This window comes from Anolis sagrei, chromosome 1 (genome assembly GCF_037176765.1).
Source record: "Anolis sagrei isolate rAnoSag1 chromosome 1, rAnoSag1.mat, whole genome shotgun sequence".
In the NCBI taxonomy this organism is placed as follows: Eukaryota; Metazoa; Chordata; class Lepidosauria; order Squamata; family Dactyloidae; genus Anolis; species Anolis sagrei.
Window position 1 is genome coordinate 62,483,997 of NC_090021.1, and position 24,155 is coordinate 62,508,151.

Genomic DNA, 24,155 nt, shown 5'->3' on the forward strand with positions numbered 1-24,155 from the left:
GTTTTTGCTGAGCATTGTTTTGATGGAGTTCCAATGCTGCTGTTTTATATTCTTGCATTTTTATTTAATTGTGTTTTTATCTGGATTGTTATATTTTACTATGTTTTTATTTACTTGTGCTTTTGTTCTAATGGATTGTTTTGCTTTTATGTCTTATAGACATTCTTCCCCATATGTAAGCTGCCCCAAGTCCCTTCAGGGAGATGGTGGCGGGGTATAAGAATAAAGTTGTTGTTGTTGTTATTATTATTTTATTTACTGTATAATTTGAGCGACACTTATTGATCTACTCACATTTGCATGTTTTGGAACTACAAGGTTGGCAGAAGCTGGGGCTAACAGTGGGAGGTCACGCCGCTCCCCAGATTCGAACTTGCGACCTTTCGATCAGCAATTTCAGCAGCTCAGTGGGGCTCCATACAAATGTGAGTAGATCAATAGGTATCACTCCGGCGGGAAGGTAGCGGCTCTTCATGCAGTCATGCCGGCTACATAACCTTGGAGGTGTCTACGGACAACGGAGGCTCTTCGGCTTAGAAATGGAGATGAGTACCAACACCTGGAGTCGGACACAACTGGACTTAATGTCAGGGGAAAACCTTTACCTCTACCTTTATAATTTGAACAGTACACAGTTAAACTGGGTAGTGCTTTCTTGAAAACTACTTAAACAGTTTTACATTATCCAAGAGTCTTTGATAAAGCAGATTGGTGGGGAATGCGGAAGTACTTCATCAGTGTCGCAGATGGACGATGAAAGCCATAGCTCCCCTGGTGGCCAGAAAAAGTTAAATAGCCTCAGTGTATGTCTGTATACGTTGTATGTCAAATCGGCATTGAATGTTTGCCATATATGTGTACATTGTAATCCTCCCTGAGTCCCCTGCAGGGTGAGAAGGGTGGAATATAAATACTGTAAATAATAAATAAATAAATAAATAAATGTAAAGAATTAGAAATGTGATAACTGAGCCCATACAATAAAAGAATAAAATAGAATCAAGCCAACCTTTCAACCATCAAACAAACAAATCAGTTAGTGTTAATATTTCTTTTTGACAAAAAGGAAATGGGCCAGCTAAAAAAAACACTTCTGATTTGGTGTTGAAAACAATGAAAAGTGATATTGCTTCACACATTTTTTGCCACTTTCCAGTTTTGCACAGGATTTCAATTCATTTATTTTCCACAAAGGTTTTGTTGTTGCTTATTATCAGTAGTACATGTTTTCAATCCCCAGTGCTTTTTGTGAATCAGGGCCCTCTTTCATAGATATTGTTCAGTGGGGAGGTCTCATTCATACAGCTAGATCTTTGGGCCGCTTTCCAGTGATACAACCAGAGTGTACATTCTATACATGTTTCACATTGCTAGCCAACGAGCAGATAATTTTGTTATGCATATAAATGTCAGTAATCCTTTTTAGAATACTATTAAAACCTTTACCACATATATATGCATATCCCATGTGAGATATATATATATCTCCACTTCTGTTGAGCTATTAAAAAAATCTCAGAGCTGGAGCCAAGTGTTATATGAGAATACATTCAAATAAAATGGAAACTGGAAGTGAGGGATTATCCAGATCATACCCACAAACCAGCAGTCCTCGTTAATGTTCAGGCTGCCCTGTGAATCATGAGGTTGGCCTGCACAGGCTGTAGGGCTGTAAATCAGTGACGTCTTTGACAGCTTGGTAAGACTTTTGTGTCTGTGGCTTTGATAATAGCAGGGAAATGCAGCCTTGCAGCCTAATTGGACTATCATGTCGGGCAGACAGTCTTCATGCTATATGGAATGTTTGATTTCAGGGTGATGTGGGATGCAACTTTTTAAACATAAAATCATAAAATCATAGAGTTGGAAGATATCGCATGGGCCATCTAGTCCAATCCCCTTCCATTCAGGAAAAGCATAATCAAATTACCCCTGACAGATAGCCATTCAGCTTCAGTTTAAAAGCTCCAAAAGGAGCTTTGAGGCAGAGAGTTCCACTGCTGAACAGCTTAAGGCCAGGAAGTTTTTCCTAAGGTTCAAGAGAATCTCATTTTCTGTCATTTGAACCCATTGCTCTGAGTCCTAGGCCCCTTCCACACAGCTGAATAAAATCCCACATTATCTGCTTTGAACTGGAATATATGGCATTGTGGACTCAGATAACCCAGTTCATATTGTGGTATTTTCTTTCTTGACATTCCGGATTATACAACTGTATGGAAGGGCCTCTAGTCTCCAGGGCAGCAGAAAACAAGCCTGCTCCCTTTTCCTTATGGCATCATTTGAAATATCAATGCATGGCTATCATGTCTCTCTTAACCTTCTCTTCTACAGGCTCAACATACCCAATTCTTTAAGCCACTCCTCATAGGGCATGGTCTCCAGACCTTTGATCATATTAGTCTCCCTCCTCTGGATACCTTCCACCTTGCCAATATCTCTTTTCAATTTTAATAGATTAGAGATCTGGACCAAAACTAACAAAATGAATGTCAACATACCAGGTGAGGCCTGACCAAAGCAGAATAGAGAGGCACCATGACTTCCCTTGATCTCTAGACACTATTCTCATTTTGATGCAGCCCAAAAACGCATTGGCTTTTCCAGCTGTTGCATCACACTGTTGGCTCATGTTTAACTTATTGTCCATGAAGACTCCCAAGATCTTTTTCACATGTACTGTTCTCGAGCTAGGCATCACCGATCCGGTATTTCATTTTTTTCTGCCTAAGTGTTGTATTTTACATTTCTCCTTGTTGACATTCATTTTGTTAGTTTTAGTCCAGCTCTCTAATCTATTAAAGTTGTTTTGAATTCTGAACCTGTCTTCTGGAGTATTCGCTAAGCTATCCCTCCAAACTTGGTGTCATCTGCAAACTTGATAAGCACACCCTCCAAATCTTCATCCAGGTAATTAATAAAGATGCTACACAGCACTTGGTCCAGGGTATGGATGCACATTCCACTGATTCCAATGAGATTTATTTTTGAGGAAATATACATACTGGTCAGGATCCTGTTTCTGATACATATCGGAATACCCTTGGTTCCGTTGGCGGATACATTTGGATCGATGTTGACCAAGGAGGTCAAGGAGCAGACATACTAGGGCTATTCTTATTCTTCACCAGGTTGCCAGGTGGGAATGCCAGTGGCTAGGTCTGTGTTACTGCACATGGAAGTCTGGTTGCTCTTGCTGATGAAGAAGCAGAAAATTTTCTCTACTCCTTCCAATAAAGATGTTCTGCTAACAGAGACTTATGACTCTTTGACATAGGCAATTAATCTGGATCAGAATGTGCATTCAGTTTGTTCTGGAATGCCTACACAGGCACCACACAGACTGGCTACAAGCTGCAAAGGAGTCCACACAGAGCCAATAGATTTCTGTTAGCCACATTCTGATCCTGGCTCAATCCAAATCAAGCTGAGGGTGGCGACAGCTGACAGGGAGCTCTGGTGTGGGCTGGTCCATGAGGTCATGAAGAGTCAGAAACGACTGAACGAATGAACAACAACAAATGCATTCATTGCTAGGGGACATGGTGGGTGGGGAGGTATTTGTTTACCTTCTGGCTGGGCTGTGCATTTGTTTTGTTTACTCCAGCTGCTCCAGCATCAGCCCTGTTTGCATTTGCCCCCTATATTTGGCTCCTTCCTGTGCCTGGTTTATACATGAGAGGAATGCAGCAGATTTTATGGTTGCAATCAGGATTTCTGGTTAGATGTGAGTTGGAGGTTACATTGAGGAGGGAACATTTTCTGGTCACCCGAACCTCAAGCTGGCTTTTAGTGCCTGTGCAAGTGGGGTATATTCTGTAATCTGATTTAACAAGGACAGCTAGTTCTCTTACTTCCCACTTTTCAGCTGCTTTAAAATGGCCCAGTTTCTTTTTTCTCATCCCATCTTCTCTGTTCTTGACTTAGTCTTTGCAAAAAGAGTTCAAATGGTAAGCATAATTTGCATGCAGTTCATTCAGTAGGGAAGTGAAGAGGAAAAATATTTCCCTTCTCTTTTTTTCCAGAAGCATTTTTATATTTTAATACATTTGTTATACATTGTTTGTTTTACAGCAGACACATATTACTCAATACAGTCTACCATACTTTAACTTTTGGCATCTACTGTTATTTTTATGTTTATACATATCATCTGTCCTTCAATACTGTGCTCCCTCCCATCCCCCAAGCCACAGCTTTTACATATCATCTGTCCAAAATTTCAATTCTTTTTGTGGAGGTAACTTTCCATCTTTCCCTTCTCTATAGACTCAAGCAACAGCAAACTGCTGAAGTCTCTCCAAGCTTGTCTGTTGATCCTTGACAATACCTTTCGGCACCTGGCCAGTCTGAGGTTTCTCTCCCTTCTTGTGATGTTTCTTGGCAACACTTGTCCTGGTTTGCTTCTGTGAAATGCAGGGAAGCACTGACTTGCACAGTTACATGCTTAACTTTGGATACTTTTCTGTCCCACAGCGATGGTGTTTGTTGATGGACTTTCCTCATAAGAGACAGGGTAAAGGTATTCATCTTCTTTTGATAGAGTGCCTCAAAACCCGATCTGTCACATGGTCTTTGTGTCAGTTGTTTTGCCCTCTGCATTTATTGGTATCTTCTAGGCATAACAAACAAACCAATTCTCTCAGTTAATAGCATAGCTGAATCTATTTTGGTTGCTAGAATAGGAAAAGGCTACATTCCCATTATGGATACATAGACCAGTTATTTAAGCACTCTCTCATAGCATTCATGGAACAAGTGACTCTGTTAAACACAAAGGCATGGAAAAAAATAACCTAGTCAAAAAGTGTTGCATACCATTGCAATTCAATACACACTGAGACTTCCACCCCTTGACTCTGATCTTGGTCCTTCTTAATCTATTCAAACATGTGCAAGGCTTGATATCCTTACATAGCCTTAGTAGCTTTGGCAAGTTCCTTTTTTTTTCTTGTCTTCTTGATTACATATATCATTGACATTGGAATCCTGTTGTTGCCATACACAGATGCAGATGTGATTTTTAGTATGTTGCACAAGAGTATATCTTAATTAGGGTTGTGCAAATAGATGATACTGGCTTAATTTTGTTATTTTATTAATATCTTGCCTTTTGCGCAAAGTAATTCAAAGGTATCAAAAAAGGCTTACATAGTCAGAATGTGTTGGCAAGCTAACCAAGTGAGAAAGTGAACTACCCTTCTGAAAATACTCATGACAGCCAAAAATGATGAATGGTTGTCATCCTCATTATGATAAAATTGCTGTTTCAATAATACACCAGGTAACTGATGACTAACAATCCACTCTCTAAAAACAAGGATATTATCCTACTCCTTCAAATGAATAAAATCACAGCCACTATAAATGGTTTGGAGGCAAGGAGGGGGAAGGAGCATCTCATATGATTCCAAGGTCATTGTCCAGAGTCCTTCTTCTCATGCCTCTGCCAAATGAGGTGGTGTGGACAGCTATAATGGAGGGACCTTTTCAGTAGTGGCACCATTTCTGTGAAATGCCTTCTCCAAAGACTTTGCTAGGCACCTACAATGTGGCAGCACCAGATAATAATCAAAGCCAGAATTGAAAAGTCGATGACGGATCCCAAATGTAGACTCTGCAAGGAAGCAGATGAAATAATAGATTACATCCTCAGCTGCTGCAAGAAGATTGCACAGAAAGACTACAAGCAGAGGCATAACACCGTTGCTCAGATGATTAATTGGAACTTGTGCCACAAATACCATCTGCCTGTGACAAAGAATGGATGGGATCACATGCCAGAAAAAGTTACAGAGAATGGACATATCAAACTACTCTGGGACTTCTGGATTCAGACAGACAGAGTTTTGGAGCACAATACTCCTGACCTCACGATCGTATTAAAAAACAAAGTATGGATTGTCGATGTTGCAATCCCAGGTGACAGCAGGATTGAAGAGAAACAACTGGAAAAGCTGACACGATATGAGGATTTAAAGATCGAACTGCAAAGACTCTGGCACAAACCAGTCAAGGTGTTCCCAGTGGTGATTGGCACACTGGGTGCAGTGCCTAAAAACCTTGGCCTGCACTTAAACACAATCGGCACTGACAAGATTACCATCTGCCAACTGCAAAAGGCCACCCTACTGGGATCTGCACGCATTATTCGCCAATACATCACACAGTCCTAGACACTTTTGAAGTGTCTGACGTGTGATCCAATACAACAGTCAGCAGAGTGTCTGCTGTGGATTCATCTTGTTGTGTTTCAAATAATAATGTAACAATAGTTTATTTATATTTCGCCCTGTCTCCCCGAGGGGACTCAGAGCAGATTACAGTGCAAATACCAACACAGGCAAACATTCAATGCCTCGATACAATGAAACAGAAATACACAGTCAAAGCCAAAGGGTTTCCCTTTTATCTCTGGCTTCTGGAGGCAGTGCTCATCTCCAGCTCTGGGGAAGATGCTCATCTCCATTTCCAAGCCGAGGAGCCTTCGTCGTCCAGATACACTTTATGGTCATGTAGCTGGCATGAATGCATGAAGCACCTGTTTGCATTCCCACCGAGGGCATACCTATTGATCTATTCACGTTTGCATGTTTTCGAACGGCTAGGTTGGCAGGAGTTGGGGCTAATAGCAGGATCTCACCCCTCCCACGGATTTGAACTGCCAACCTGTAGGTCAGCAAGTTCAGCAACTCAGCGGTTTAACCCATTGCACCACCATGGCCCCCAAGACCTCTTTATTCTTCCAGATGTTTTGAGAGTTGTTTTTATGCTTTTACACTCTTCATTTTTGTTGTTGGGCTTCCTTAAGATATTATATACTGTAATGTGTATGGTTTTATACATTTCTCCTGTTTTATCTTGGTTGTCTCCAGTCATGGTTCAACGTTTCACTTTTTATACATAGCTTAAAATTAATATAATGCATGCCACCCAGAGAACTGTGGTTATTGGGCAGTTTAAAAGTGTAATGAATGGGTGATTGCAGAACATTATTGAAATTGCAGAATTTTTCTGTTTTATCCTGTCACGTTATTTGAAAATTACTGCAGCCATGTAGTTATAGTCTTCTTTGTGTCTTTACTCAGAGTAACTGTACAATAAAAGAGATTAAATAAGTTTGGATTCATATTGTGGGTAGCAGTGAATTGCTTTGCAAATGAAATGGCTTACTTAAAGATTCTTGGTGAGTGAGCAACCTGCAATTTGCAGCCTGCAGCTTGGAAGAAGCACATCTGGGAAAGGACTGGTAACAATTTCAAAACATTTCCACATGTTACAATGCCTTATATTTGATGTTGGTGTTGTGTGGTGCATGAGACCTTTAAAATCCACATGCAGTAAGTCAAATCATCATAATAAAAAGACCCCAACTGTGCAGCTATCTTTACTATAGCAAAGCTAGAAAATTTGGTTCCCTGAGGGGACAAAAAGGCAGAGAACACCCTTTCAAATGCTTGTGTTTAGCTTTAAATAGTTGCTGTAATCTACTTTACAAGATCAGTGTCTAAACAGTGTTCATTGTGGTTCTTTGGCTTACTTACTTAGGCAATCCCTCGCTTTCTGAGGATGATTGTCTTCCAATATTCTTGTGGGTCCGTATGTGACTGTGGAGCCCTATTCTTGCTCTGCATCTTCTTCCGCAGTGGGGGCATTGGTTTCCAGGTGGAAGGCGGTCTCGGCCGGGGTTGGCTTGACGCGCCTTCCTCTTGGTACATTTCTCTTTTTCACCCTCCACTCATGCCTCCTCAAATTCTGCAGCACTGCTGGTCACAGCTGACCTCCAGCTGGAGCGGTCAAGGGCCAGGGCTTACCAGTTCTCACTGTCTATGACAGAGTTTTTAAGGTTGGCTTTGAGCCCATCTTTAAATCTCTTTTCCTGTCCTCCAACATTCCGTTTTCCGTTCTTGAGTTTGGAGTAGAGCAGCTGCTTTGGGAGACGGTGGTCGGGCATCCGGACAACATGGCCGGTCCAGCGGAGTTGGTGGCGGAGGGCCATCGCTTCAATGCTGATGGTCTTTGCTTCTTCCAGCATGCTGACATTTGTCCGCTTGTCTTCCCAAGAGATTTGCAGGATTTTCTGGAGGCAGCGCTGATGGAATCGTTCCAGGAGTTGCATGTGACATCTGTAGACAGTCCACGTCTCACAGGCATAGAGCAGGGTTGGGAGGACAATAGCTTTATAAACAAGCACCTTGGTATCCCTACGGATGTCCTGGTCCTCAAACACTCTCTGCTTCATTCGGAAAAATGCTGCGCTTGCAGAGCTCAGGCGGTGTTGTATTTCGGCGTCGATGTTGACTTTGGTGGAGAGGTGGCTGCCAAGGTAGCGGAAATGATCAACATTTTCTAATGTTACACCATTAAGCTGTATCACTGGCATTGGAGAGGAGATGGCTGGTGACTGCTGGAAAAGCACCTTGGTTTTCTCAATGTTCAGTGACAGGCCGAGCTATTCGTATGCATCTGCAAAGGTGTTGAGAGTGGCTTGTAGATCTTCTTCTGAATGCGCACAGACGACGTTGTCATCAGCATACTGGAGTTCTATAACAGATATTGTTGTGACCTTGGTTTTGGCTTTCAGTCTGCTGAGGTTGAATAGCTTGCCATCTGTCCGATAGATGATTTCACCATCAACAAGGTGAAGTATCATAGCAATGAAGATGGAGAATAAAGTTGGGGCAATAACACATCCCTGTTTGACACCTGATTCCACCTTAAATGGGTCACTTTGGGAACCATTGCTGTCCAAGACTGTTGCCATCATGTCATCATGGAGGAGCCGCAGGATGTTCACAAATTTGCTTGGGCACCCGATTTTTTGGAGGATGGTCCAGAGAGCCCTGCGGTTCACTGTGTCGAATGCCTTTGCAAGGTCGATGAATGCCATGTACAGAGGTTGATTTTGTTCTCTGCATTTTTCTTGGAGCTGTCATGCAGTGAAGATCATGTCCACGGTTCCTCTGGAGGGGCGGAAGCCGTTCTGGGATTCTGGGAGGGTGTCTTCTGAGAGGGCCAGAAGGCGGTTTGCAAGGATTCTTGCGAGTATTTTCCCAGCAGAAGATACCTAAAAGGGAGATACCTCGATAGTTTCCACAGTCTGTTCTTTCCCCTTTTTTGAAGAGGGTGATGATGGTGGCGTCCTTGAAGTCTGCTGGGATTTTCTCGGTCACCCACACTTTTTCTATGAGCTGGTGGAGTTGGTGTGTCAGCTCGGGTCCTCCCTCTTTAAAGATTTCAGCAGGGATCCCATCCGGTCCGCTGGCTTTGTTATTCTTTTGTTGGCTGATGGCATTGCTGACTTCTTCCTGACTAGGCAGTGCTGCAAGCTCATCCCTGGTTTGTTGTTGCGGGATTTGTGAGAGGACCTCTTCGGCCACATTGGAGCTGCGGTTCAGGAGGCTTTGGTAGTGTTCTTTCCAACGTAGTGCAATTGAGTTTTGGTCCTTAAGGAGTTTGGTTCCATCTGATGAGCGTAGAGGCTGTATGCCATGGTTTCTTGGTCCATAGATGACCTTTGTGGCTTTGAAGAATCCCTGAGCATCATGAGTATCTGCCAGGTGTTGGATTTCTTCAGCCTTCTTTGTCCACCAGATGTTCTTGAGTTCTCTTGTCCTTCTTTGGACCTCAACTTTTGCACTGGCATAGATCTTTTTCTTAGCAACACAGTTGATGTCTCTCTGCCATGCTTGGAAGGCTTTCCTTTTCTTGTCAATTAGCTGTTGGATCTCGATGTCATTTTCATCAAACCAGTCTTGATGTTTCTTGGCTTGGTATCCAATAGTTTCTTCGCAGGCTTGGATGATGGAGGTCTTCAGTTTGTTCCAATGTTCCTCAACATTTTCGGGGTGTTCTGTGGGTAGATGGTTCTTGAGTGCTGTTTGGAAATGGGCTCGTCTGGAGGGCTCCTGAAGGGCTTGGGTGTTCATTTTGCGCCTTGTCTTTCTTCCTTGGAGCCTGCGCTTGGGGGCAATCTTGAGAGCCATCGTTGATCGGATTAGCCTGTGGTCAGTCCAGCAGTCGTCAGCACCTGTCATGGCTCTTGTGAGGAGCACCTCACGGCGGTCTCTGGCACGTGTGATTACATAGTCTAAGAGGTGCCAATGCTTTGACCGGGTGCTTCCATGATGTCTTGAACTTGTTTTTTCTGGAGGAAGAGCGTGTTGGTGATGACAAGGTTGTGTTCCGCACATTTGGTGAGAAGCAGGATGCCGTTTGAGTTGCTGTTTCCAACCCCGTCTTTTCCGATGGTCCCTGGCCACAGGTCGAAGTCTCGCCCGACTCTTGCATTGAAGTCCCCCAGGAGGATGATTTTGTCCTCCTTAGGTATCCCTGATAGGACGGTGTCCAGCTGACAGTAGAATTTCTCCTTGATGTCTTCATCAACATCTAGTGTTGGTGCATAGGCACTTATGATGGTTGCCTGTTGGTTTTTGGCAAGATCAATTCGGAGGGTTGAGAGTCGTTCGTTGATGCCAGTGGGTGCTTCGGTCAGATGTTTCACCAGATCATTCCTGATAGCAAAGCCAACTCCGTGCAGTCTTTGGTCTTCTTCAGGCAGTCCCTTCCAGAAGAAGGTGTAGCCTCCTTTTTCTTCCTTCAGCTGTCCCTCTCCTGCTCTCCGGGTCTCTTGAAGGGCTGCTATGTCGATGTTAAAGCGTCCCAGCTCCCTTGCAATGATGGCAGTTCTTCGTTCAGGACGTTTGCTGTCACTGTTGTCCATCAGTGTTCGTACATTCCATGTACCGAAGTTCTTTTTTGGCCGCAGGGTGGTGACCCCACTGGACTCGGCAGTCCAGTCAGGGATGAGAGAGGCAGACTATGTTTAGGGCACCTTTTCTAACCCCCTCCCCATGTGGGGTGAGCAGAGTGGGTCCTCAATAGGGCTGCTCAGTCGCGGATACAGCTGCCGAACTACTCAACTGCCTCGGACCTTGAGGTAGAACGACTGAATCCGTACCCACCGCCCATGTGCCAGTCTGTGACTAGGGGCTTCCAGATTTCACAGTCCTGCCCCCGTCGCCACTCGCTGATCGCCATGGGACTTTGGTTGGTTGGTTTTTATTTTCTTTGGAAGACGCCTGTGCGTGGGTTTTTTTAATGTGTGGAGGTCAGTGCACAACTGATCAACACACAGTCTTCACAGAGTGAGGTTCCATTGGTGATGTAGTTTAACACAATGACCGTGGCTTCTCAGTCTGTTGCAGCCTTCTTCCGCCTTCGCCGCCGTTGTAACATGTGCCATGTTATCCTCCGCCTGCTCCGCCGTTGAGGTCTTTGGGTCTTCGGACTGTGCTTGGTCTGGGACCTCCCCCGCAGCCACTCCTGGGAGTGCACGGCTCCAGTTGTTGTGCCTACAGGTTCATCGGAACACGCAAGCCCCCTCACCACGACAAGGTGACAGTCCATCGAGGGGGGGGGGGGTTCTTTGGCACTTTCATCACATTAAAAAGGTATTTCCAAATTGATACAAATAACGATTTTGAATTGTAGGTAGAAAGACTTGCAAGTGAGGTGTCTGTGGACTCTAGTTTGAGAAGCATGGGCTAGAAAAAGGATGGATTGCCAAAAAATGTTGAAGGAATTAGGCTGGATTTAGGCGATCAAAAGGATCCCTGCAAAAGTGATGGAGAAGGCAAATATTTTTTTTCCTTCAGAGAAAATATCTCTAGGAATCTCTAGGTCATTCAAAACAACCCTATTAACAACCATATACCATTTATACTTGAGTATAAGCCGAGGTACCTAATTTTATCACAAAAAACTGGGAAAAATTATTGACTTGAGTATAAGGAAAACCCTGCTTTATCATAAATTGTTAAACCACTCCAGGCCTTCCTGAAAAACCCAGGTCTAATGGAGTATGTGCCCCGTGGAGCCTGACCCCCGGGTAGTCCTCGGACTACCGAGGGGTCAGCCCACATAGCCCAATTTGCTTCTTTGGGGGCCGTGGGTCCAGAGAAGCAAAGAGGGAAACCACCCCTCCCCAAATCCCCAATTAAAACCTTTAAAATAAAATAAAAACTTACCAGGCCGCCATTATGCCTGGTGTGTACCAATGTTGTGATAGGAGGCAGCGGCGGGGGGGGGGGGATCTCTCCTGCCCTCCTGCTTCCTAGCACAACACTGGTACATGGCAGGAGCCCCCAGAGAGGCATAATGGCAGCTTGGCAAGTTTTTCTTTTATTTTAAAGGTTTTCAGGAGGGTTGGGTTGTCCCCATTCCAGTGTGGTAGTTACCATGCTGCAGTGGGGACAACCCATGGGAAAACCCATTTGTTTTCCTGGAGTGTGGGGGCTTAAGCCCACATAATATATGTCTGGAAGCACCCATAGTATCCCAAGATGAGAACAATTATTAACCTGATCCATATGAAAATCAGATACTTCTCTGTTTCATGCAGAACCTCTCCTGTAGGTCCATGTTGACATCTGCATGTGGACAACCCCTGCTTCTTTGAGCATTGAAGAAAGAATGTTGACACTATGGAGAACCCCGGGGGGTCCACCCTGAACATTTGTGTTTAAGAACTTCAAGGTAGGGGGTGAGCTGAGGGATTGTGTAAGGCAGACCCAACCAGAAGGATGCATGTGTCTTCCCAATGGAAGCAGATGGTTTCCGTTAGGGACATATGTGTGTTCCTTACCACACGACTAGAATCCAAATCAATTAATAGCTTGTGAAGGGAATGCCAATGTTACATATGGTAGAAATCTTATAACAGAGTCACAATGAAAAGGCATGTTTGAGATAAAGCAGACTTTGCATGGATGTGATAGTTGTCATGCATCTTCTAGGTTCTGAGTGGCTATTTCAAGAAATGTTTATACTGAAACAGTGGACTATAGGGGAAGATAACACAACTGGTGGTTGGCTGTTACTATCACCAGAGTACAACCATTGAATATGTGGCTGGATAGTATGTCAAAATACATAAAAAAACAATTGTTTCAATGAATATATTCAGGAGAAACAATTAGGCTTAAGCAATTATCTATCAAATATATAGATAGAGTAGAGTATTGTTGAAGTGCTTTCACGGCCGGAATCACTGAGTTGTATGTTTTTTCGGGCTATATGGCCATGTTCTATAGGCATTCTCTCCTGACGTTTCGCCTGCATCTGTGGCAAGCATCCTCAGAGGTAGTGAGGTGTACCTCACTACCTCTGAGGATGCTTGCCATAGATGCAGGCAAAACGTCAGGAGAGAATGCCTCTAGAACATGGCCATATAGCCCAAAAAACCTACAACAACCCACTGAAGTAGAGTATTCTAAATGTTTCAATATGTTTTGTGGTTTTGTTTCAGATACTTTTATCAGAAGTGCTACAAAGTACTCATTTCTTCATTGAAGCCTTCTAATCAGTCCTGTGGGCATTTAAAATAAGTTAACAAAAGTACTCCAGAGATTTTTCATAGGCATTACGCAGTGTCCAGTTTTACACCTGCAGTTGAAGCAGATATTATTACATTAGGGACCTGTTTTTGGCTGCTCAACTCATCTTTCCATATGTAAAGTCAGGGAGCCTGCCATTGTCCGCCATCACCATTTTTTCGGTGGCACCAGCATTTCAGCCATGGAATCGCCCCAGAAGTAGTTAACCGGGGTGTGATGGGAGCCATTGGACTCCATGGCTGAAGACTGAAAATACTGTCGGACAGTGAAAAAAAAAAGGGTTCACGTGAAGAGGTCCTTTAAGTAGGCAAAGTGTGGTGTGCGGACTGCATACAACACTTGGGGCCTTAAAGGGCAGTCTTTGAAGCCCCCAAAGCTTTCAGATTCCCCAAATTAAAATAAATTTGGGTCTGATATATTTGATCACCAAACCCCAAGCATCTCGAAACTGCTACAAAACATATCCTGCAACAATATGTGTGTGCTTTCATGTGACCTAAAGTTGCCTGTTGAATTATGACAATCACATTTTCTTGGACAAGGAATACTCAGAGATGATTTTGCTAATCCCTTCCTCTGATATACAGTCCTCGCCCAAACACCCAAAATTGTAACTGGAAGTGATGTGATATAATTTCCTGTGGTCTTAAATGTGCTACCTAGTTGGCAAAGAGGCAGAATTTCCTCCCTGCATCAGCATCTCTGCTTCGCATTTTTAAAGCGCAAGCCTATATTTGTCTACTCAAAAGGGACTCCCATTGAATTCCATGGAGCTCATCTCCAGGAAAGTCAAAGTTTATGATTGCTACCTAGATTGAATTCTAAATGTATTTACTAGGCCTGTTTGATCAAGAAAAAATTTGTTTCTAAAATCGATTTGTAATTGGGGTGTTTTTTTGTTTCGATATTTAAAATATTTACAAAACTTTCCAAAAAAAATGTTTTGTTATTTACGAAATTTCGTAAATATTTACAAAACATTTTAGAAACAAATTTTTTCTTGATCAAACAGGCCTAATAACCACAGCTCCATACCATTGAAACAGGAGTTAAAGCAGTATCAAATTGCATCAACTCTACAGTGTAGATGCTCCTCCAGACTCTGCAGGGTGCTAATCCCCCTCCTCCCCATTTTTCCAACCCCATTTCCACATGTTTTGGCCCCTCACCGCTATCCTTTGCAGCATCCTGCCCCGGAAGCTCCTGCAGGCCGCCTTCACACGTGCTTTGCCAGAGTCCCGCGAGTCACATGATAGCAGGACTGCAACCAATAGCCATGCAGAGAGGCCGCAGGGCGCGGTGGGAAATGTAGTCCAGAGACCTACACGCTTTTGTTTTGTATGTAACTGCTTAATCTAGTCTCAGACATACTTTTTCTCTCTCTTGAATTCCGCCCAAGGTCTTCAGCCTCCTCTGCCAAAGAGTGCTCGTACATCACCTAAGAAGTGCCGGGAGGGGGAGGAGGAGGAGGAGGGCGCAGGAGCGCGCGCGCCATCCGATCGGCTCCGGCTGCTGCGCCCTCCTCCTCCTCCTCCCCCCCCCTCCCGGCACTTCCTGCAACACAGCTGGGAGGAGGAGGAGGGCGCAGCAGCCGGAGCCGATCGGATGGCGCGCGCGCTCCTGCGCGCTCCTCCTCCTCCTCCTCCTCCCAGCTGTGTTGCAGGAAGTGCCGGGAGGGGGGGGAGGAGGAGGAGGAGGGCGCAGGAGCGCGCGCGCCATCCGATCGGCTCCGGCTGCTGCGCCCTCCTCCTCCTCCTCCCCCCCTCCCGGCACTTCCTGCAACACAGCTGGGAGGAGGAGGAGGGCGCAGCAGCCGAAGCCGATCGGATGGCGCGCGCGCTCCTGCGCGCTCCTCCTCCTCCTCCTCCTCCCAGCTGTGTTGCAGGAAGTGCCGGGAGGGGGGGGGGAGGAGGAGGAGGAGGGCGCAGGAGCGCGCGCGCCATCCGATTGGCTCCGGCTGCTGCTCGCGCCGCCCCTTCGCCCCGCCCGCCCCATTTACTGCTGGGGTGCTTGGGAGCGCCGGATTGGCTCCCAGGCACCAGCAGCACAGCAGCCTCCATCCCATTAACGAGACGAGCTGAAGCTCGTAAAAAAAATGGGGCTGCTGTTTCGATATTTTTAAACCCTTCCGGGTTTGAAAATATGTTTTGAAATCGCGTCGGATATGCTAAAAATAACGAATAAATTACGAAAAAACGAATTAACGAACTAAAACCGACAGGCCTAGTATTTACCAGTGGAATTTCTTTCTGAATAGGAACAGAGAGTGCTCTAAGCTGCTGACTAAACTCAGCCAAGGTGGTATTTTTTTTCTAGTTTCAGATGTGTGGGCATAATTATTTTTCTTTGGTGTTGTCTGAAATGTTTTCCCCTTTTTTAGCTGAAAAAAGGGCTCCAAGATCAATAATAAGGCACTCTTCATTCTCAGGTTTATTGTTCAAAATGTCATGATAGGAAACGAAAATGGGTTGGGATGGAGAAGGATAAAAGGCAAATATAGTTCTTGATTATAACTGTCTTATAATCATTCTTTGCCATTCTAAATTCTGTCACAGCCACAGAAAATGACAACACAGATTATGACTGTTAATATGATTAATAATTCTTGAACCCTTTGGGCTTTGGGTTATTTTTGTTTTGGAAAACATCTTCTGGATTTTGTTGAAAACCAAATAAAATCTATGACATATAACGCTATCATATGCTGCACCTTATTTGTGTTTAAATGTATTTTATTTGTTAAACATCTAGTTAAATAATATAATCCCTTAAAAGGAGTTGTTTTAATCATCAAATACGATTGCTTTAATGATATTGTAGGAGCATTAAGTGCTTCTCTGATGTTCGCATTTTCCCCAAGTTCCTTTTATGCCATGGAACAAAAGTTTCTCACACTCCCTTTCAAGTGAATTTAAAAAACAACAGGATTTTCCTTCCATGCTTTTCTCTCCCTTTTTTAATATTGGGAAAAATATGCGGAACTCAAGGTGCAAATTCCTCCTTTGTCATGTATGCTTTGGTACCTCTTTTGTGCATTTTGAGTTCTCTCCCTCTTTCTCTCTGTTCTCCAGCTTTTCATATGTATGAAGATGAGATTTATACCTACAGCCTGGGCTGAGGTGTTGTGTATGTGTGCCTGTGTCATGTGGGGGGCGGAGAGCTGGGAACTGGGAGGCCAGGAAACCCAGCCGGGTTCGACCAAAGGCAGCTGCTGCCGTTCTTCCTGGCCGAGCCGCTGCTGTGAATCTCAGAGGCTGGGAAGAGGCTGTAAACATGAGGGAAGGAAGAAGCCATTGAACTGAAAGAACAAACTCTCTGGACCTGTCTGACACAGGGGTCAGGGGGTCACCGGAGCCTGGTGGAGGCAGTGTAGCAGATTGGGAGTTTGCGATGCCCCCTCCAACATCATTTAGACAAACAAGCAGATGGCAGGTGTCAGTGGTGACAAAGAGCCATCTGTACAGCGAGGACCATCCCCTCCATTCTCTCACAGGCTACTTCATTAAACCCTCACTTCAGAGTGCCTGTGCCATAGCCTTTAGCCAATGGGGCCCCTCTAATAGGACTCTCTCTCTCTCTTTGAAAGAACTGCCTGCATTCTGCTTCCAGTGACTCATAGGCAGCTTATTTTTGCACTTTATTTCCTCCAAAAGGAAAGAGGAAAAAAAAATGTCAGGGCCAAGAACATTTCCTTGCAAAGTATTAGATCCCTTGGGAGCATGAACACAAGTGTGTGCCTATATGTGTGTCATAGCCAGATTGAAGGATAAAGGGACATATGTGTACCTATGTGTGCATTAGAGAGAGAGAGAGAGAGAGAGAGAGAGAGAGAGAGAGAAATTGGTCCTATGTAGAATGAAAGGAGAAAGATATATGTAAGTAAATAAGTAAACAAATAAACAGGCAGGCAAGCAAGCCAATAAATAAATGTTGGCAAAACATGCCATGGCTCTGTAGATTGTTGCAGTAAAAATCCAAATCTTAATTTCAAAATAGTGATGGACTCTTGGCCTTGGTGGAGATTGTTTCAGTTCTGGAAGAAGTGGAAGTTTTGGGGAAAGATTTCACTCACTACTCCCTTCAACCATCACTTTACCTCTAACAGTTGGTTTCTGTGTATGACTTCATTTACCATTTCTCTTACTCCTTTTTTGAAGGACTAGTGTTTGGTTGATCTCAGATAAATACAGTGGGGCACACCCCTCTCATCATCAGGCCCTCTCAGGGATGAAGTAAGATGGCCCAGATGCTTATGGACCAGGACAAGTTTATCTCTGCATTAAACACACGAGATCTGTTTTTGAAAGGACTTTCAGGAGCCAGTTGACCTGTGAGCATTGAAATCCATCTGCACACTTTTCTGCTGCAGTTTTGAGCCGGTGTCTTTCCAGAACTGGGGTGGGAGCTAAGTTAGTCTTTTTAACATATGGTGCAGAGTATAGGAGGGGGCGGGGAACAAAGTGACAAGCGGCAGAGGGGATGAGAATTGGGAGTTTCTGGAAATCTTCCAGGCCACCCGCACCTCCTTGGCCAGTCGTGTTTCTTTAGCCTCCCCTGCAGATCCTTGTGGAAAATGCCACTGGAATGTTTAGCTGCAATTTTTCTCAGCTAGGGAATTCTCTTGGTGGTTTGACTCATTTTTTCTTTTGTTTGCCTCCCAAAAAAAGGGACAGCATTTTATGTAATACAATGCATATAAGAGGAGTGAAATGAGAGGGGCTGTGCCACATCATTTTGTTGTTGTTCATAAAAGGACATTTTAAACTCCTCTGCTGTGTATAATTGGCTGTTTAGAGCTGTGCTGGATGTTTGACATCTTACTCTGAATTGAAAAGCGCATTCACCAATCCAGGATCTTCTCCACTTACAGAGCAACACAAGTGGAATGCCAACAAGCATCCCAAAAATTATTTTAGATAATATAAGGGGGTTGTGCAGCCTATCAGCCTTATGCTTAATTTCCCCATATTGGGGCCATCATTACATACCACATATTGCTAGGTTCTTGTGGGTTTTTTTCGGGCTATAGGGCCATGTTCTAGAGGCATTTCTCCTGACGTTTCGTGTAGTTGGTACTTATAGGATTTAGGCCAAAGTATTTAACATATATGTGCACATAGACATATTCATTTATAACTTTTATAAATTGTCCTTTATCCACAGGGATCCCAGAAAAGTGTGCCAAATAAGCAGTTGAATGCCATATAGTAACATCAGCAAAACTATAGTGTTTAAAAGGGAGCCCCCGGTGGTGGAGTGTGTTAAAGCACTGAGCTGCTTTAGATTGCAGGTTCGAATCAGGGGAGTTGCGTGAGCTCCCACTGTTAGCCCCAGCTTCGAAGCGATAGGTAAAAATGTTTATATTCAGTTTGTTTTGTAGTCAGGGCTCTGTTTCCATTCCCAAATACAAACTGTAAAGTGAGATCCAGCCTTGAGTTGCTGCCAGAAGAAGAGATAAGAGAGTAGAGATAACTTTCCTATTCTTTATAACGTAACTTACACCAGACATTAATGTTGCTGTTATTCAATGCATGTGTGTTTAATTGTACAAGCCTCCATCTGTTGCATGAACAAAGAAACAAAGACACCTGAGAGCTTGAATCAATCATTCTGTTACTTTACAAAAAAAAAGCACCTGATTAATAACTAGAATAAAATAATACAAGTCATGCACACTTCAAACTGGTTCACTTCCAAAATAGTTATGAGATTTCTGAGTAATTCAAAGATCAGCAGCATTTTGTAGCATTTTGCTACATCCAAGTGCCTTTATAGGGTGTATAAAGGGGATCCAGTGTATACCTTAATCCTCAATTCTTTAATCTTCATTGTTTTGAACATACATCCAAATAAATGTTCTCATGATCAGAGCAAAAAGCAATAGTCTGGAGCTTGGAATTGGCATCTGGAAACCTCTGTCACACATGGATTCGCCTTTGGCCTCACTTCAGGAACATTGATCAAGATCTTTCATTGCTCTGTTATCATAGCTACATCTAATTTTCTTAAACTTGCCTTCAGTTGGAATACCCCAAATGAAGGGGTTCTGAAGTGCTGAAGCTTAAGAGGGGGAGAAACTTCAGAGGAGAAGCTGGATTAATATTTCCCTGAAGGCTGGCCCCTTTCTAAATCGCTTCACCTTCCCTGGCAGTATTCAAAAATGTGTATCTGCTTGCAGTTTTCACTTCACCAAGGTAAAAAGAAACAACTGGCATACCATTCTGAATATAAAAACTATGAAGATTAAAATATGTTTAGAAGCCTTACAGTACTATATACAGTACTGTATACACAAGAAGCACTTAGGCTGATCTACACTTCCATATAATCCTGTTTGAGGATGCAGATTAACTATTTTGAACTGGATGATATGAGTCCACACTACCATATAATCCAGTTCAATTCAGTTAATTCAGAAACAGGATTATATGGCAGTGTAAATGGGGCCTTAGAGTTCTCAGAAACAGTCATTCAAACTAATCAGAGACATAAAGGATGCATGCTTTATTGTTCTGCAACTCCACAGGCTAACTGTGGAGTGGCTTAGGGAACTGGGCATGTTTAGCCTGAAGAAGAGAAGGCTGAGAGGAGATATGATAGCCATGTATAAATATGTGAGAGGAAGCCACAGGGAGGAGGGAGCAAGCTTGTTTTCTGCTTCCTTGGAGACTAGGACGCGGAACAATGGCTTCAAACTACAAGAGAGGAGATTCCATCTGAACATTAGGAAGAACTTCCTGACTGTGAGAGCCGTTCAGCAGTGGAACTCTCTGCCCCGGAGTGTGGTGGAGGCTCCTTCTTTGGAAGCTTTTAAGCAGAGGCTGGATGACCATTTGTCAGGAGTGATTTGAATGCAATATTCCTGCTTCTTGGCAGGGGGTTGGACTGGATGGCCCATGAGGTCTCTTCCAACTCTTTGATTCTATGATTCTATGATTCTATGTTCTAGCTTTCTCAAAATGTAATAGAAAACATTGTGTGTGCCTGTACTTTCTAGTCATCTGTTGACTCAAAGGCAAGGGGTAATCAGAAATAATTTTGCAAGTTCCTTCCTCTGAAATATATCCCACAACACTTCTTATTCAGTAGTTGTCTCCTATCCAGGTACTAACCAGGATTGAGTCTGCTTAGCTTCCAAGATCATACAGGATCTGGTGCCTTAGGTTATCTAGGTCAATAGAAAGCCATCTTCTTGGATATCCCAACAGACGTGGCCCGGATCTAGGAATGGAACTGCCACACATATTACATGTGGCCTGGATCAGACCAACAGTCTTTCCAGACCAGATGCCTCAATGGGAAGCTTACAAACAAAATGTCAGTACATTGGCGTACTTCCTCAGGAAATGGTGTCAAGAGATATACTGTCTTTGACTTGGGAGATAATGCATGGGCATCATGACTAGTAGCCACTGATTGATTTATCTGTCATAAGGGGATGCTTATCACTCAATTCCTATCCCTACTGAACTCTTAACACACGCCATAAAATACATTTAATTGCTAAGAAATATTTGCATACATATAGACTCTAGACCAGTGGTTCTCAACCTGTGGGTCCCCAGGTGTTTTGGCCTACAACTCCCAGAAATCCCAGCCAGTTTACCGGCTGTTGGGATATCTGGGAGTTGAAGGCCCAAACATCTGGGGCCCACAGGTTGAGAACCACTGCTCTAGACAATTCCTGTTAGATAAACAAAAATACAAGCCAGTTATAAATTCACAACCTGCTTCAAATATGCTTTCAATTTCAATTATAAAGTAAATTACACATCATAAGACATTTTCAGCCCTATGAATGCCAAGGTAATATAAAGCATTACACCTATATTGGCTGTTTGCATACAATGATCAAAATGCTGTCACTCTCTCTTTTTATAAAGTCATACACAGATGTTATTTTTCATTGGCAGTTTTTAATATTAATAATGATCTTGGCACAGGGTTTTTTTTTTAAAGTAATGACAAGCCTAGATCAATGATCCTTGACTGCTCTTTGGCCCATTGACTCCTCTCAGCCAGTTATTCATTCCCTGAAAAAGGCTTAAGCTACAGTTATTAATCTTAGGCAAATTATCTGAATCAATGGAGTTTAAATATACTAAAGGTATAATAGGTCCTCTTAGATATAGAATACTCTAATTATCATTCATAGAAAAGGATGTACACAAATAAATGGGATTTTTGTGTCCAATTTACACAAAAATCCCAATCTTTCCAGTTCCAATCAGCAAGAATACTAGTCTTTAAAATCTAGCAAAACACTGGAGTGCCTTCTTAATAAAGTAAGAGTGTGCTAAGTATGTATTATATCTATCATCTTCCCCCAATGCCATTTTATCCTCCTGGCAGAGTCTCTTCTTATAATATACAATGAAGCACAACTAGATAATATACTGGATCCATATGATTGTACCTACTCTTACTATTGTGAGTTTTCAAGTCATTTCGCTTGGACACTTAAAGTGAACCTATTATTATGGGGTTTTCTTGTCAGAATTTGTTCTGAAATAACTTGCCCTTGGTTTCCTCTGAAACAGAGAGAATGTGACTTTCCTAAGGTTTTTATTTATTCTGTATCAAAAGCATTGCAAAAAGAAGTATAAAACTGCTAAAAATAGAAGGAGCACAAGCAGCTAAATACTTCTTGACCAAAAACGGGCAACAGCGACAGCATTGTCTGTAGTTTTAAACAATTCTTCCTCTGTACATTAGCTAGAACACTGTGAACAAGCATACAGATGAGGAGTTGTCTGTTCTACTCTACAGTTGTACAAGATGGAGAATTATTTTAGATAGCGCCATTTTGCCAGGTTGTCTTTTGATCTGCCCGCTTCACTACTGTGTCTGTTCAGGGACTTACAAGTTGCCCATTTTTGATTTGTCCCTGGGGGATATAATCTTGCTGTTGCTGGGAAAACATTAAGAGGAGTGGAGGTTCTCATGAAGTTTTTCCTTGATTTGAATATACTGGGAGGAGGCTGATAGCCATGCAGTGGATGGCTTTCACAGTGTTCAACCTTATTTCTCTCACAGTTGTCAACAACTTATTGTTGCACATCAGGGGACAGGGGGCAGTGCCAGCTAGCTTGTAGAGTTAATCAACAGGTGTAGGTTTGAGACATACTGTGATTATTCTGTATGTTTCATTCAATGCTATGTTCACTTACTTTATGTGGACAGACTTGTGCCAACAGGGCAGGCATAGTTGAGTAAACCAAGGCCAGGGCTGATGTTCTTATTAATTTTGGGTCTGCACCCTATGAACTGCCAGTAAGTTTCCAAAGGATGTTATTGAGTGCAGCTACATCGTCCTGGATATGGTCAACCAGATGCCTCCATTTCCTAAATGTTAGTGTTCAGTTTAAGGTGAACACAATTTAGGATATTTAGGATGGAAACAGTGTTCGAGCTCTTGGCCTTCCCAGGTAACTTTTAATTTCCTGTTGGCTTCATGATTATGCAGGTGGATAGCACACACTTGTGTCTTGGCTGGGTTAGGCTTCAGGTGGTTATCTTTGTAGTTGCTGGAAAGGTCTTTCAGGGCATTAGTAAGTTGGTTTTCAACTGTTTGAAAGTCTTCTGCTTGTGTTGTTAGGCCAAAGTCATCAGCATATATAAAACTCTTTGTTAGTGGTGTCGGAGATGTTAAACAAGGTTGGTGCAAGGACACTGACTTGGGGTAAACCATTCTTTTGCCTCCTCCATCTACTTTTCTTGCCTTGAGACTCCACATACAAGGTGCAGTTTTCTAGGAAAGTCTGGCCAGTTTTTTAAAATCATAGTCCCAGGTAAAATGGTAGACTTTATGCAGCCTTTTCCTATGTTGCATTGTGTCATCCAGTGAGTTTCCATGGCCAAGTGAGGATTTGAACCAGAGTCATAGCCTAATGCTCAAACCACTATACCACAGTAGCTATTCTGTTAGTTGTATCCAAATATTTATTGGCCAGTCAACCATAGCAGATATGATGCTATCAGAGACTTGATGAGAGCATGACACTATAAATCCTTACAGTAATTGAAATTGTATCTTCAGGATTTGTGTATATTGTTCAATCTTCTTAATGTAGAACATTTGGGAGGATTTAACATAGGCATATACTAGTGAAGTTCAGTTAAAGTTGTAGCTTTTAAAAAATAAAATGCAAAATCTAGCCTTGAACTCATGAATGGATCTGCCTAGAAAAGTGATCTTCAACCTGGGGTCCCCAGATGTTTTTAGCCTTCAACTCCCAGAAATCCTAACAGCTGGTAAACTGGCTGGGATTTCTGGCAGTTGTAGGCCAAAACACCTGGGGACCCACAGGTTGAGAACCACTGGTCTAAAAGAACTGGTTCCTGCTTATAGTCTGAACCCAGTGGTGTCAAGCAAATTTTCAAGATCTTTGTTTGATATTTCCTCTGCTCCTGCAAAATATAAATTTATATATTTTTAAAACATCCTAAACACTCTTTTTATTTAATGTTCTGTCCTAACTGTGTTCAAGGAGCCAGCATGATGTAGTGGTTTGATTGGAATCACCACTTGATCGTCAAAACCTACTGGTTGACCTTGGGCATGTCATAAACTCATGGCCTCAAAAAACCCTGTGATAGGTTTGCCTTAGGGTAACCATAAGTTGGAAATAATTGGAAATTGCACCACCACCACAACTTTGTATTCGCTTGTAGGTCCCTTGGATGGTGCAGAAAAGACAGTGGAGTATTTCCTTGCCCATAATAAAGCTGTGTGCAATGCATTGCTCTTGCAGGTGC